The 17,541-nt window shown below is 32.7% G+C and overlaps 1 protein-coding gene across 4 annotated transcripts in view; it reads left to right on the forward strand.

Moving 5' to 3' along the window:
- Eip74EF (Ecdysone-induced protein E74) overlaps positions 1-17,541 on the forward strand; it is a 120,876-nt gene that overhangs the window by 82,540 nt on the left and 20,795 nt on the right. The gene's annotated exons all lie outside the window — the stretch shown is intronic.

A 17,541-nucleotide genomic window follows, 5' to 3' on the forward strand; every position in this document is an offset into this window, starting at 1 on the left:
TAAGCTTTTGGGATTGGTTGTTAACTTTTTATCAATTCTTGAATACTACTAAACTTAGTCAATTGTTGTTTTGAAATTTACCATCTGTATTGCTGTCGGCACCCTCCCTTGCTCTATGGGGCGCGAGTTCTGGGACAGCCCGTATTTACAGTTTCACTTAAAAAGGACATGCACTGATTGAGACCCACTGGTGCTTACTTTACAAAAATCCTCAAAGTACTGTATAGTTTTTCTAGATTCAGAATTCAATCAGGACTTTGTGCACTCACACACTTCTTGCACTTCACCACAAATCCCTATAATGTGCTATTTTTGCCACAGGAAAACCGCCATAATCCGTCACGAATATCATACAACAATTCCCCGACGAAAGACGACAATTAACTAAAGAATTTATTGGTAGTTATGTAAATTCTTAAAACAAAGCGCAAAAAGCTTATCCGAACGTGAACGAAGCAGACCCTTTTTTTACAAGAAAATAGTGAAGCTACGATACGAATTTTGTTATCTCTACTAATGTATGAATAAACGAATCAATTGTCTTCAAATAATTGAAAGTCTTCTACTGCTAAAAACTGTTATGACGTTTTTTCCGCACGTTTATTAATCTATCTACTATTTAAATTTGGTAGTTTTACGCCCGGTATAAACAAGCTTTAGGAGGCAGTGTAAGCTCGAACAAAAAAGTGCTCTAACCATTTTACCTCCCACCTCTCCTCTAAATTGAACAAAATAATTTGATACTGTAATAAGCTGTGTAAAAATGTTATATAATTTTCTGAACATTTTGTAATATGTAGAAAAAAGACTGAGTAAAAAGGGTAATTGGCACTCTGAAATAATTACTTTTAGCAACACGGCGTAAACTGTGCAAAAAGATGTCTGTTCACTTAACTGTACGCTTGTTATTTAAAATTATAGTTTATTTTGAACGTGCTAATGCTGATGGTAAAAGTATGAATTTAAGAGTTTTTAAAGGGATAATTTTATCATATAATAATAATGTTAATATTGTAGGCAGTTACAATAATCTCAAGGAATTTACAAAATTATTTAAGGTGTTTATTTAGGTATACAATTTTTTTTAATCAACATAAGAATTTTCTTTTTATAAACTTAACTCCTGTTATTAAGATTTCTGTTGAATCTGTGTCCGAATTAATTTTTGCTATTCGTACATACAGTTTACAATTATAGTAAAAGCATCTGTTTATTGGGTTTTTTGCTCTAGATATTCTTAATTAATCAAGCTCAATGCAAGCCGAAAACCAATTTGAAAAATCCAGTGTAAAAGAAACATAAAATTGAGAGAAAATAAGATTCTGGTTTTGAAATAGGATTACATAATTTGGGATTTTCGTAAAACTTGTCATATTTTTTGTTCTAGTTCAAATGCGCATGGCGAGCGACTTCAAAATATAAGGAAAAATACGATTTTGAAAAAAATATATTAAGGAAAGTTAGTTGCAGCCAGTTCTGCCAACCAATATCCTGTTAAAGAATCCAAAATTCAACCTACAGACTCTTGAAAATCCAAAGAGTACAAAATATCTAGAATTTGGAAGATCTAATTTTAGCAAATATTGCTGGGTACCTCAGGATATACACCTCATATAAAGTTTACAACCACCTTATGTTATATTGTTAGCTAATCTTGCCCACACATTAACATTAAACTTGCCTTATAGCTGTCGATCTTTGATGACGTAAAAGTTTCATCGATATACGTACATTCTGTACTGTATGAATAGACTTACAACTTGCTAAATTTAACTGGAAAGGCAGAACTCATTTCAAATTATTTCAGTTTTGTTCAGTTAGAAACGCTTTAAAATATGTTGTTAAGGTGTATTGAATTAACACTTTATTTATAAAAAGTACACTTATCATATTTGTTTCAAAGAAAACAGGATCTATTTGCAGTATCCACCGTACTTTTCTTACAATCAGGGAAAATAATATTTTACTTAGCACACTCGTTACTACATTGTGTACAGAAATATTATTTTCATTATTTTGTTTCATTATAATGCAACACTATTTACCAGTACATAATAAACACTTTCCATTGATTTTTTTAAAATAACAATAACAAATTAAAAATTTTCTCAAAACACTACTTCCCGTTTACTAAGTGCTTTTATCATTTTTTGTGAAATGTTATGTAGTTACGACAAACAATTTTGTTTACTGTCGCCTAGAAAAGAATATTATCTATTGAATGTTTCGGAAGTGAAATTACGGAAATGTATAAACTAGTAGTTTAAAAACATTATTATTTATTACAAAATGTTTACCAAAAAAATAGGTTAAGAGTCAGATACCAGAAGTAATTTAATTTGAAGTACTTGCGTTATCAATTTTGTATGTTTTACGGTATTATGAACAAGACTTTTTTACAAATTAAAAAATTAAAACGATTGAAAATTGTTAAACCGAGTAATCGTTGGTTAATTGGCACTTACTCTAATTTGTCGTAAGAAAATAATACGAGTAACAATTTAACGCAAACGCGTTATTTCCTTTAATTAAAGCAGTTTGCCTTTTAAGGCTGCCAGCTGTTAATATCCGATTGACTGCATTAAATGTATGCAAATTTATTTCCACTTCGTATGTATATATCCTCATCCCATGATTAATAGGCGCCACTTACTTATTAAATGGCGACATTATTCACACTTGCTGAATGAACCCACGAAACCGAGGAAAACACGTAGAGAATTTTTCATTATTTAGTAGAATCTTGTTATTATTATAGTACGCATTTAATCGATCTGTGTTTATTTTTATCCATGTTTACAGAACCACAACAAAATGAGTTGTACTTTTTATTTTCTACAATTATATAGTGAAACTTCCGACAAGTTTTCTCGCGGTTTCACTTTCCGCGAAAGAAAAATCAATGGCGACCCATTTTACTACTGAAGTAGGCAACCCGTAAAACTCCCCGGAAATGCTGGCAATCGGGTCATTCCTGCTGACCTATTTTGCAGGAATATTTGACAGTCGGCACGAACATCCGTTCACCTGTATCCTGCATGTTGCCAAAAGAAAAAATGTGATCCTAGACAAGCGCACTTGATGAAGGTTACACGTCTTGGTCAGCATGGCCACTTTTTTCGTGCGGACAGATGATAAATACAGCTAAAATGAAACGGACCATGAAAACCGCATTCAACTGAAAAATAGATCAAGTACATGGTTACCGTTAATGAATTGAACGCAACTTGCGGTTTGTTGTTAAATAGTTAATTGGTTGAATTGATTTAGACAAATTTGAGGTGACAGTTCGATGATAATCGTCGTTTGAAAACGGTTTTGGCGCGCAATCGGCGCTGGGGCTGGGGCCATCTTCTGTTAATTTAAAGTTGTCGTCTTTATTTTCTCCAACTGCATTGTCTGTTTAAAATTCAACAGAAAATGGTCGTTTTGAAATCAATGTAAAATGCATTAGCAGATTCTCCTTCCTCTTAAAATACGTCTAGCCAAAATATTTTGTGGTGGTCATGGTCTCCATTGTTTGAATTAAACATTACATTATCAAATCTAATTTCTGTTTGGGCCAAAATTTACTTCTGTGTCGTCGTGAGAGTCTTTCTTTCTTTGTTATGGGAAATGGTCTCAAAGAATATTAATATTAAAGCAAGGGACGTTTGTCTCTCATTGTCTTCACGATGGTTGTAAAGCGACGGTTTAAGCAAAAGAAATCACATACCGGAAAATAATTCTCTTGAAGTAATTATTCGCTTCCGTCAGTCAGTCTCGGCGGTTTATATCCGACCAATGGCAATTTTACACCAGTAATATTTCTGTCATGATAATTTTCCTTCGCTCATTTCAGCACGGAAAGTTTTAATTGAGAACCAAAGATCTTGGTCCATTTATTAGATTATAAAATCATGAATAGTTAGGCGTATACCTGTAATCGTCTCATTATATCAATCTCATAAATTACAAACTAATAAGCTGTCGTTAACGCTCTTTGCAAATTTACTAATCAAAATTCAAAACATCACACTTCGCTTGAACTAAATCAAGTACAACGAGTAAAAAGTAAAAACGAGTTTGTGCATCAACGAATTGAATGTTTAACTAGTTTATCAAAGGAAGGTATAAATCAGTTCAACAAAGGGACAAGAAAATGAAGTTTAGACAGTTTAATGATGTTAAAATTTCAATTTGGTATAAAAATGGGCGTAAATGTGGGGGTAGTGCGACGATGATATATTTACCACGGTTGAGAAGATTTTCCCGAGCTTTTGTTTATTTCTTTAGGTGCTTTGCATTTCAGGAAATTGTGCGATCTGGTTAAAAAGGCTTATTAATTATCGTTCATTTCGCACTGGCATAGATTTAAAAAGTTTTGCGTCAAAAATATGATGATTGTGTACTTATAAGTGGCGTCATACAAGAATGCACAGTTTTTATTATTACAGATTGTATTCAAATGCATTATTCGCTGCAATAACGTATTTCCAAATGACGCAAAGTTTACCTCCATTGATCTTGAAGTTGCCTTTTTTGGTCTAGATAAAATTCAAGTTTCTGCGTGTTTTCCAGATTCTAGTTTTGTTATTGTGTTCATCTAATTGCATCTTGCCTAATCAGTAAAACGTCAGAAATTTATCTTTAGAGGAAATGAGGATCGACTTTATCCATCACGTTATTCGTTATTTAAATTCTCAGAATATACAAAAAAAAAATTTAGTGAAAAAATTGTTCGACCAGAAATGATAAAATTTGGCTAGCAAGGATACTACACCTACAATAAAATTGACGCTGGTGAATAACAGAGGATCTGCTGGATGCTATTTCTGGTGTTGATCACTAATTTAAAACATAAATGCATTTTAGGCGGCAATTGCTTTCTGACTAAGGAAAACTATCAAAGAATGTAGTCATCCCACTGGTATTCTCTTCGGCGTAATCGATGCGTCACCCTTCTGTAAACAAAATGTAAACTAGACATGAGTCTAGCGGAAGTTCCGCAGCAATTATTATCAAAGACGGAAGTTAGAATCGACCGTTCGAATCCGATGTTTATCGTAGCTCCGTGGTTTGGTCGCTCCCTCAGTTCGAGGAATAAAAATAACTTAGCTACTGGAAGAAAAACACCCATTCCAGTGCATAAGCAAAACGACTGCGGCTGAACCGACGACAAAAAGCGTCGTTCATTAAAAAAATATCTCCTTACATGTAAAACTGGCGAATTTTCGGTTTGAATTATTTTCCCTGGAACGCCGTAAACTCTCCCAAAAAACAAGAACGAATTATGGCGTACGTCTTTCATCAATCGCCACAGCGGAGCTAGCAGTACATCTAAAATTCACTATAAATCGATCTATCAATCAAAAATTCATGAGAATCGAAAAAAACCGTCTCAGTCATACAGTGTAGGTCCTACGTGCCAGGATGGCCTAATCACCTGTCGAAGAAGTCGAGCGCCCAAAGCAACGGTAAATTGCGGTCCTTGCTGGACGCAGAAGCGTCTTAACGACGACAATCCATCTGCTCGACGATGCTAAACACGTCGCTTTTTCGCAGACGAGACTACGTCTTCCGTTACTTAAATGTATCTCTCGGAGGATGGTCGGGGTCAACGCCAAGCAGGACCTATGGCCTTGAAACGCGCGCTCTCCTGCTGCACTGCGGATTGTTTTAGCGGAAACATGGGAGCGTGTGGACAATTGCTGCTTGCACGAAAGCGACGGCTTGGTGGAGGTAACAAGCCTTTTTGGGCACCGGCAGGAAAGTGAAATAGAGCTTTGACTATAAAGGGGCATCAAAAGACGCAACTTATTAAGAATGCAGTAAGAAGCACGCAACAGTTTGATGCAGAATTTGGTTTTACCTGGATTTCTATTATTAACCGGTCTAAAGTTAGAAGCTCATAATCATAAATAATTGTGTAAGTACAGTTGATATAAACTTCAATTTCAAGGTTTGATGAAAATGATAAACAAGTGATATTAAAAATTATCATTTATTTTTTATCTGTATTCGCAATTAATACACTTCAGAGACTACATTTACAAAACCAAAGTTTTTTCGAGGCCAACTGAACAAGATAAACTCCACTTTTGTACATGTTTACTCCAAAAACGAGGATTTTAAAAGTCGTTTCTGCTGCTTTTTGCAAATTTGCTAGAACTTCTTAGTTTCACAACCTGAAACGTTCTTGCAGACCTTCAAAAATTCAAATAAAAATCAGTTTAAAAATACCCACAGGAACTCTACAAATATCTTCTATGACATCATCGGAATGCATCAACTTTAGTATACGCTGAAAAATCATCCAGGAAATGCGATAAGGATTAATATATTGAGATAAAAGGATACAGTGGTTAATCGTTGCTCATTGACATTGCTAGATAAAAGAGATTTGAAAGAAGTGCGTTGTTCGAACACTATCAATAGAGGTAAAAATTGGCAAGCGCTAGACCTGCCGGATTTTTGCACACCAATTTCCGTCATCATGTAAATCAATGCTTTATACAAATCTACAGAATACACAAGAGTTATTAATAGAGTCTGGGAGATAAACAGAATTCGCTAGTGTTTCAGCATAAATCAATTTAGATTAGGCTCGCCGGTATGAAAAAATTTAGAGATTTTTCTACCAATTACATACATCTTTGAACCCTTAAAAATAAAGCCGTTAATTTAACTTATTATATTATTAACTTCACAAATTGATCAATATAAAAATGGGAGCACCTTTCAAATGCGGGAACTTCAAAAAGATTTTTTTTCTTTCTTGTCAATTGTCAAGTAGAAATGGTAAATTACATTTTGCAATGCTGGTGGCGCATGGCATTTTAATTGAGCGAAAAAAAAGTTGATAAAACGAAGAAGGTGCAACTTCTTCTTGACCAATTATTCACAAATAATTGGTACATTTCAGGTGCATATAGTGAGGTTTTTCCTGCAAGCTAGTCATTTTATTAAAAACGTGTAAGTGCTTTTTTTATTTACTAGAAAGAAACATGAAATAGGCGGTCCCTTCACGAAATGGCTAGGCTCTTGGTGCAGGAAAAATTTTGCCACCGAAATGTGACGTTATTTTTGAATAAATTTATAATCTGCGAGAACCTAAATGTTAATTTCGTTCTTTCAGACAGTTCATGAATATGTTACAAAAAAGTTTGGAATTTATTAATTTTTAAAAGTGATGCGACAGTTTTATGGATTACTGAAGTATAGTATTGATTTAGATTTTTTCACTTGAGCGTGGAATGTCTACAATTTAACGTAAATCTCTTAGCACAAGATTTTAACGGGAAATTGATAATTTATAATTTCCTTATCGCGTATTAGAAACTCTAGAAATATTTTTTTGCCACTACCTCAATTAACGATTCCCAACGTTAAACGAATGTATTCTATCGCGACAAACTCTGCATAAAAAACCAGAGTATGATCAAAGAAATAGACGAATTCTAGAAAATCCGACTTTCACTGAATTGTTGCTGCAGTCTGACCATAATCGAAATAACAAGTCTAGTTTAGAAAATGAGCGAAGAACTTAAGAAGCCTCTTAATTATCGTCGCGGCGTATGCGCAATTACAATTCTACAGCCGTACTTGCTCGCAGTGCAATTGCCAACGAACCTAAAAGGAAAAGTTAACATTGCGGTACTAAGCAAATTACGAATACTTCAGCCTAAATAAACGTAATTTGTTTATGCTGTTGGAAATAACCTGTCGCCATTACAACTCAGAGGCGAAAAACAACGAGTCGCGTCTTATTTACTATTTGGCTGGTGTTATTTTTCGCGATTCGCGGGCCGGCTGTTCGACGAGGGGCGGCAGAGGAGAGAGGATCGAGCGGGAAGTGCAAGTGCAGCGAACGCATTCAAGGCTAAACTGCATACCACCGATCCGCATGGCATTCCTGCGAAATGAAAGCTACGCTCCTGCAGAGCTTTTAACCTAAAAACCTACTTGTTTCACTTTCTGCATTTCCATGGATGGATTTTTCATTATTGAGTAATGGTATTGTGGAAGAAAGGTCTCAGCAGGAAGTTCTTCAAGTTGTCTCCTGCAAATATTTGTTAATCTCAGCCTGCGACGGCGGGATGATAATGCTTTTTTTTATTTCTTCAGTTCTGTCAATATTTATAATAAATGATCTATTTTTGTGTGGAGTGGTTAAACGTTTGTTATTTTGTTTGCAAGTTTCAGTTCTAATGAAAGTAAAAATGATCCTTGGACGTTGCTAACATTTCGGTCGAAACGGTGTAGAATGATTTGGTCTCAGTGTCTGCGAACTCGCGTTTGCTATCCGCTTCAAGTCACGGTCCGGAAAGCGATTTTGATTCAGGCAGACAGACACAATTGCATTTACATTCATTATGCATGCATACGTTTACAATATAAACGAATTCATAGGTAAACTAATTTAAAATACTTCACTGCAATTGTCCACGACTGATTTTGCAGAAATTTACAATGACTAGAATAATTTCGAATATTTTTACTCAACCTTTAAGATACCAAAACGGAATACAAAGTGGATAACATAAGCACGATTTTTGACACCCACATACATTATGCATGTCTTAATTCTTTTCAGAAAAGTTGTGTTACTCCTTAACTTGATTGTTTTAATGCGGTGATGAAACTTGTTTTGTCTTTTGATCTGGACTAAGAATATTACCAAAGATTGGCCTAAATCAGGAAAATGTATGTGATGAAACGATCGGATTTGTCTTGGACATCCTTGTTTCGCAATTGTTTGTTGGTATGGCCACCACAAAGCAGCTGAAAAGTTAGGCAGCGGAATTTGCAGCAAGCTGCTAACTACCCAAATTCTTTAGTGTTAAAAGTAAAACGGGCTGAGGCATTTTTAGCTTTTCTATAAACCTCGAGAAAGCAAAATCAGGGATAAAATAAAATCCGAACACTTCATACTAAATTACTTTGCTATTCTCATTATTTTTACGAGTTCTTAGAAGCGATTTAATAACAGGACGGCCATTATTTTAACTAAGAATACAACTGATAATAATTGGCAAAATTAGAACTATTTTCAAAAGCGAGTAAAATGTGTTATCTGACCTGAATTCTAATATTATAACAATAAAACACCTCGCGCAATTAATTAAATAATCATTACAATTAAATTTTCATAGACTACCGTTGCATTCTTACTTTCTTTCTCACAGTTTTCCTTGCACGTGTCCTCATTCAAACGTGCAGGGGTCGCAAAAAATTATTGTGTCTTTATTGTCCAAAATAATATTTTTACCTAAAATCGAACATTATCGGAAAATTTGCTATAACTCTTATCTTTAAGTAATCACATTTTACCGAAATGTTGTCACTGCAGTACGTTGAAAACAAAAAAAACTCCTATTGAGTTGTGAAATACGATAACTGGATCAGGTGCTCTTCATCTTGAAATCTCGAAATGAGCTCCTCCTATCTTTATCTCTGATTGTGTTTAAATTTTGTAATATAGAAAACATCACTTTATTTGTAAGAATCCAAACGTGATTAACGGAAATATAAGTGCGTTTGTTTCATTTAGACGCGAAAAATATTCCGATGCAAACCACAACTAATCACTTTATTTTTAATATCCTTATTGATAGTGAATTTTTAATAAATCTGTGCATATGTCAGTGAATTGGTGCAAGTTGAACTTTGTAATTGCATAGGGATATTTCCGAATTGTTTTTAGCGGAATTATCTTATCTTACTAATCTTGATGATGTATTTATTTATTTTGTAGTATGTGATGTTGCCTACGTAATTAAAAACGACACGTGTATATTTTTTCACTTTGAAGGACAGTTCCATATCTAAATGAGGCGGTAGGTATTATATCAGATACCAGTTTGTACATTAAATGATTCAAAATCGTTCATTGTCTGATGATTAAATGAAAGTGTACCAATTGCATTCCAGTAAAACATCTGAGAAGAAGCTGATTCTTCTAATGTTATATAATAATATTATGCACATGTCAAAGTAAACAAACTACAAACTAAAAATACATTTTGCTTATTACGTGCAATTTTGCATACATTTAGATAAGCGCGTGCAACGAGATTGCAGATCTTCCGCCTCTTGACATCAAAGCTTGTAATTAACAATCATCGATTAAAATACAATTTTACAATGAATAGTTTAACATTATTCAATAAACAACGTGCTTCACGACAACATTATTTAATTTTTTTCGCCGGCCTTAACCTGGATCCTAAACATTTCAATGAAAACGAAAATTGTAAGTCTTAGCACGAACAAGGAAATTGCCGGTACTGGTCTCACTAATTTTTCATGACTGCAAGGGCGAGCAAGAATTTTAGTGTGTAAGAAACTGAAAAACAAATCAAACTATTAGAGATAAAAGCATGTTTATTATTTATAGTTTGTTACCGCGACACGTGTTCTTGTGAGCTCATGTGCTTATATTTATTTAAGAAAAAAGCAACACGTGCTATGCCCCCTGCTTTGCATATCAAATATCGTGAAGCATCTATAATTTGGACTTTTTGTGTGAGGAACTACCGCATAGGAAGAAAAGAATGAGCATTTGAATTAAAAGTAATCGCGAAATTATTGACTCACGGTGATAAACGGATACTAGAAAATTATGTGATAACGACACGAATTTAAATATTAAGTCTATCAATAGTAGGTGATTGAATTGATACTATCAGTGTTAGTAAGGGATTAGTCATTATTACGTAGAAAATTAAAATGAAAACACATCGACAAACGGTATAAACATGAACTTTTAAACTTTGAATGTATCATTCTATGTCAAATGACAGGGTCCGATTGAAAAGTTTTTGAACATTTTTACAATACAACGTAGTGAAATTATACTGCACTTGAATTACATACACATCATGAAAAATAATTTACATATAAAATACAATAATTTGTTGTAGTGTTTAACGCACTGATGCTCACAAAAAGTGGTTCCATGTTTAGAGTCTAAACATATTCATTTAAGTAAGTAAAATGTCTAATCAAAAATATTTAGTTTCGGTAAAACCTTTTTTTAGGAAAAGATGATGGCAAATTTTGATTTTAATTCTTATTTGTAATGAAAATTTCTAAATATTGAGTCTTTTGCTCTACAATTTTTCACTTTGGTGGAGTAAATAAAGTACTTAAATTGAGTAACTTATTCAAATTTTGTTGGTGTTCTACAAAAATTAACAAAATTACAAATTTTAGCAAAAGATGTAGGCAACTTTTGTTTTGTCATAAAATGAAAATTTCTAAAATTTTAGTTTTTTGATCCACAATTTTGCAACTTAGTAGAGTAAATAAACTACTCAAATAAAGTAACTTTCCCAAATTTTGTAAGTGTAACACAAAAAATTATGAAATTACGAATTTTAGAAAAAGTTGTTGGCACATCTTGCTTTTTTGTTTTACATATCTACAACACCTGAGTTTTATTGTCATTTAGCAATGAGAATAGAACAATTAGATATGTCACTACATTAATGCAATAAACAAAGAATTTAATGCAATTTTTTTGTAAGTGTAATAAAAATAATAAAAGTTTGAATAATAATTTTCCAAGTTTAGAAAAGTTTAATTAATAGTTTATTAGTTGTACATTTACATGTGTAAATGAAAAAAAAACAAAACTCTAAATGTTGAAAAAGTAATACATAAAAACATTGTTATTTTAAATTAACCGCAAACAACATACTTTCAGGCTATTATAATTTATAATTTTGTTAAATTTAGTTAAAAAAATTCATGCAATTATGTATCTAGCATCTAGTCTAATAACTGCATGTTTGAGTTTTAGGAAGTTTTTAAACAAAAAAAAATGCCGAATATCTCGAACAAACTAATTTCCCAGCTCCTCCACCAAACAGTACACCTTTTATTTGGACGCCATATTGAACATGGCTTTAACTCCTCTGTATTTCTTTATCTTTGAGTCACCTTAGTGACTCTTGGTTTCCTTCCATTTCCAGTCATGTTCTTCTTTCATAATATGTATGTAGTTTTTGCCTTTCTTTCCAACATTCTTCAAATTTTATTGCCCTTCTACGACTTTCAGATAGTTTTTCTTTTTTAGTGTTTTCACTTCTCTTTCCGGAAATTGTTTTATGGGACTGTATTTTTCATTTACCACACATTACGTTATTGCTTCTCTCCTTAATGAGCTATAATTTTTAATAATAAAAGATATTTGTTAGACAGTGTTATTGAAATTGGTAGGGAAAATTGAAAAACTATTTTTATTAAATTTTTATTAAATAATAATTCTGTCTGGCGCATGGCGGCGTAAATGTCGTTAAATTTGATTTTATAGGTTTTCTCTTCCATTTTCTACCTTTTTCGTATTATTAATAGGTACCTACTTTTCCTTTATTTCATCTTTTTCACCGTCGATCCTTTTATTTTTTTGGTTTTTTAATTTTTTTAAAGATGTAAAACTGCATGTCAATAGGTATAGACAAGAAAATTACATAATAAGCCAAATTATCTTTTTCCCACAACGTTTTCACTTATTTGTTACATTTAAAATGTAAATAAGAGAATCTGAAAATGGAACTTATTTAAAATGCAAGGGATCACCGCGGGAATGATTGAGTTATTCAGGCACGCCATAATTTCGTAATTATAAACGAATGTGTTTCTCTATTTTTGATGTTTAAAATTGATATCCATGAGTACTTATAGAGTGACTCCAATGTTATAAAGCACGTACGTGTAGATCAAAAATAAGCAGTTATTGACCAATTAATGACTTTCACTTGTATGGATAGTTGTGAATTTTCGGGAAATAAATAAATCTTTTATTAGGTAGGCAACTTTCATTTTGTCAAGATAAAATGAAAAACGTCGTTTGTTCTTTTATTTATTAATTTCATTCAGTCATTACCTTGTTAATAGTTTTCCGAATATAATAATAGCCTAATGATCAATTTCTCTCTATTATGGATTTCGTGTGAGAGAAATGAAAATGATATCGACATGAGTACCAATAATATCCCGCTCTATTTCCAGAAAAAGAAATCGAAACGTGAAACCAACAAGCATAACGGCGTGCCGAGTAGTGAACTTGACTCTAATTCTAGTTTCTAGTTTATAAACATTAAATCAGACTTCATTGAATTATTAACTCTCTTCCTGGTTTTCGACGCGCTTCGTTTTCACCGATTTTTTCCGCCGTTGTTAATTTCCAAATGTCGTCAAGAACGTAAACAGGAAAATACGTTTGTTGCTGTTAAGAATTACATTATTTTAGGTCAAAAACTTGAGTCTTATGGAAATGAGTCATTTCCTTGAAGTCAACGATAATTCCTTGACGTCAAGGCCCTGACTTCATTTTTTACTCGATTTATACTTTTTAATACTTTGACATACGAGGGCTTGGATTATTTTATACTGCAGCTTGATGCTTTACATAATTTATAGCTCACAAGACTAGTTTATTGAACACTTTGTGTGTCGATATTGTTTTTGTTTTGCGTGGACTATCGATTGATAATTAAATGAAAATGTGTCAGATCGAAGAGGAAAATAGATGTTGTGATGTTGATCTAACCTCATATCTTATATTTTGAAATAAACAGCTCGACAGCTCCATTTCCTACGTCATGCATCGGGATTTATTAATAATTTGGATACTTTTCGTACGAACAATATAAAAATAATGAAGACGGAAGTGGGTTAACGTGACATCCAAAATAACTTTACATATAGATTTCTACATATTTTCATCTGGTCCGACACGAAAAACCCTCGTTTGCAGATACTGACAAAAACGTTCATTTTCCTAACTCGATTAGCAACTGGAACGCTATTTAGGAATTACGAAATTCGAGCGATTACTTTTACACTGACATCTACACTTGTACTTTGCATAGTAAAAGCGAATTTTCAATAAAATTTTATTATTTTTTTATGAGGAGTCATGTCCTACTTATGGACGATAAACACATACAAATAACGACAAAACTCAAGTCTCTTCTTGCATTATTCATTCGCGTAAAAATAGTCGTACTATCGAAAATCGCTTTTAGATCGGAAACTTGGAAACTGTTGCAATCACAAACTGGTTAAAGTCATCAGATTGTTAGGAATTATGTTGCTACAAGTTCAGGGTTTTTCATACAAGACTAAATTAATTTTGATATTTAAAATCTTAACGCAAGGTCACGATGGGTCAGGTTTTAAATAAAATTATCACGATGCGTGATGTCAACTGTGATGGGTAGTCTTTATTGTTATATTTCGAAATTAGGCACAACTACTTATGATCATAAAAGCCTACTTTTATAATAAATTTTATCTTCTATGACACCGATAAGATCTTTTGCAATATTCTATTCATTTTTATTTGTTTGATTATCCATGTAAGGTTGTTACATAAAAACTACTAATTTTGAGGTAGTCACCTTTTTTTATATTATTATGGTCACTTAATTAGTATCTTCTTGGGCCGTTGCATTTTTGAAAGGTCGTTGCATTTAATTAAATCATTCTTATAACTGACGTTTCATTAATATCATTACGCTGCAACCTTGGAAAAAATGCACAACCAAGAACAAATTATTTTAGTGTGTTGTATAAACAACACTGTAGATCAAAGCTGGAAACTTCACCGACCTTGCTGCTCTATTGTTTTAAAATAATCATCATTCATTTACTAAATAAGCAGTTTTGGATTTAGTCTTGAACTGTTTCTTGTCACATCCGCATTGTTGTTACACGAATTAATTCACAGGTATTTATTTTAAAATTAGCGAGTTGCTGCACATTCTTTGCCGAAAAGGAAGTACGAGTATAATCGACTAACATCAATGTCGTAGTTACCAAGAATTACATAATGGTTCATTTCGAAGACCTTTTAATCGGTTATGAAATTGATGGAAGTGAAGCGAAACTTTTTGCTTAATTAAGCGAATTAATGGCACTTTTAAAATAAAACAGAGTTATCTTAAGATGAATGCAAGAAAAGGAAACATCCTTGTTGGAGTCAAAAGACCAGTTCTGATAACGGTTATAAATAAAGGAAATCAATAAGATGGAAAATCTTGGGGCTCTTGTACTAAATATACAAAAGGTGAAAATCCACTTTTTTAAATGAACCACAGCCAGGAGCAAATTAGATGGGAATCTCATTTTTCCGTGAATTTCAGCCCATTGCAGGAAAAAGTAAATGAAAACTAAGTGGGATTTTAACTGCTTGGGTTTAACACCTAAAATATTTTTAGATAAGACACAAAAACTAATTTACACTTACGGACGTCAAGTAAGCGTACGTTATCAGCTGCAAACAATTATCAGCAGTAGTAACTGAAAGTTTATTTTTACAATAAATTCGCATGTGGAAATTTGGGGAACCAGACTCCCAGTTTTAACATTGTTAAAAACTTCACTTTTGCTACTGGCTGAATTATTCGCATTTGTTGGAGAAGAAGTTTTCTGAGGTCTCAAGTTTCTGCTGTTATATTTTCTTCAGCAGTTTCATTAATTTGGTCAACGTCTTACAGTTTTGTTTGCCGATATAATGTCTAGACTATTAAACTAAAACACCTACAATAGTTAGAAGATCTCTCCATTAATTGACTTCACGTGCAACTGCTGGTATTATTTCGTCGCGAAACTTTGCAAAGAAACGAGTCTTTACATCTCTATGGTCTACTTTAGCATCTTCGAGTTTTACATAATTTCACACACCGAAAAACAAGGATATTAGAGAAAGAGAAATTTGGAAATGTTCATAAGCTGGATAATAAAATGCGTTTATTACGCAGATGTGTTCTAAAAATACAGGCCTTTGGATTAAAAAAGCGTACCAACACCTAGGATTTTACTTTTCCATCATAGCTTATCAAACCATCACTATCTCTTTTACTGTTTACTAAAGAATTAAAATTTGTACAAATTTAACCGAGATTGGAGCTAACACAACTTTTATGAATTTAAATGGGATATTTTTTATTTATTCAAATGTGACAAAGATTTTCTTTATATAATGTCAAGGTTAAGTTGTCTTTGTTTCTAATGTATGCATAATTTTACAAGGAAGAGCATCATTTTTTGAATAGTGTTATAAAGATAGAAGAAAATTGGCACTATTAATAGAACCACACGTTTACGAGTTTGGATCCACTAGCAATTTAAATTGTTTTGTTTTGGTATTTTTGTAGATCGGAGATGTTGATTTCTACTTTTTGCTTTTTTTTATCTAGATAAATGAGAGATACTAGAAAATGTTGTGAAATGTGACCTTGTTGTATTTTGTCTACATGTAAATTTTGTTTATTAAATATTACTCCATTTTATTTAATTTGTTGCAAATGTTCCACTTCGGATTCTTGTATTCTTTTACGAAATTAATAATGGGAATAAATTTACATTTCTTCCTTTTTAAACAAACTTCGGCACAACAATACATTTTTAATAAGTTGTAACTTAAACAACTTCAAAAATTTTTTACAAGGCCAAAAGGCTGTGATACGCTTTGTCTTATCTCTATAGTCCAAATTACACATATCCTCAAGTTTTGGTATCTCGAACATTTTGTAATCTTTTTTGCGGATTTAGATATTTCGAAACTGCTATTGACAAAGCCGTTTTACAAATTGTGTAGATCATGTGGGCAAACATTGTACATATTTATTTATTCATAAGTCCGACAAATTTTCTCCATTCAGAAAGTCGGTACTGAAATCAGCTTTGACAGATTCTTCGGATTGACGAAAATTTTGATCCGCAGGCTACCGCACATAACCTTGGCACGTATAAAGTATTAAACAAGTTTGGTTATTATGCGTACTGTCCAGGTATTTTACATAATTTAAACAGCGTTGAACTTGCATGAAGGTAATTAAATTACGGGAAAAAGAGTTTTTTCGGGGTTTGAAGTACTGAACGGTTGGTTTGAAAGTACAAAAAGTTGTCAATAACATACAGGATGTCCCAGAACTCGCGCCCCAGAGAGAAAGGGCTAATGGAGGCAACAATTCTGAACCAAAATTTTGAAACCATAATTTTTTAACTCAAAAAATAACCGAGATAAGACAAAAAAACTGTAGCCAATCCCGAAGCTGAACAGAATTTGAAAATTGGTAACTATGGACACATACTATCATCCATTGGTCAGTTAAGCATTAGACTCTCGTTGCCTAGGAAATTGGGATGGCCATTTACTCCACTTCTCGAATAAGCTTTTGGGATTGGTTGTTAACTTTTTATCAGTTCTCGAATACTATTAAACTTAGTCAATTTTTGTTTTGAAATTTACCATCTGTATTGCTGTCGGCACCCTCCCTTGCTCTCTGGGGCGCGAGTTCTGGGACACCCTGTATAAATAAATATTTTGTTTAATATATTAAGAGCAATGTTTTACAAAATTAATTTTTAAAAATGTTTAATATTTGCAAATTTTGATGCTCTGAATTATGATACAGAGCAACATTGCAATGAGGATTTTCAGTTACATTTAATCATTAACAATCTAAATTAATTAAAATTTATTTGAAATTTTATTTGTGTGTAGGTACATATTATACTGAATTTGCTGTGTTAATTTTTTTGAAT

The sequence above is a fragment of the Gnatocerus cornutus genome, chromosome 6 (genome assembly GCF_029298725.1).
Source record: "Gnatocerus cornutus isolate USDA-ARS CGAHR chromosome 6, icGnaCorn1.1, whole genome shotgun sequence".
NCBI lineage: Eukaryota > Metazoa > Arthropoda > Insecta > Coleoptera > Tenebrionidae > Gnatocerus > Gnatocerus cornutus.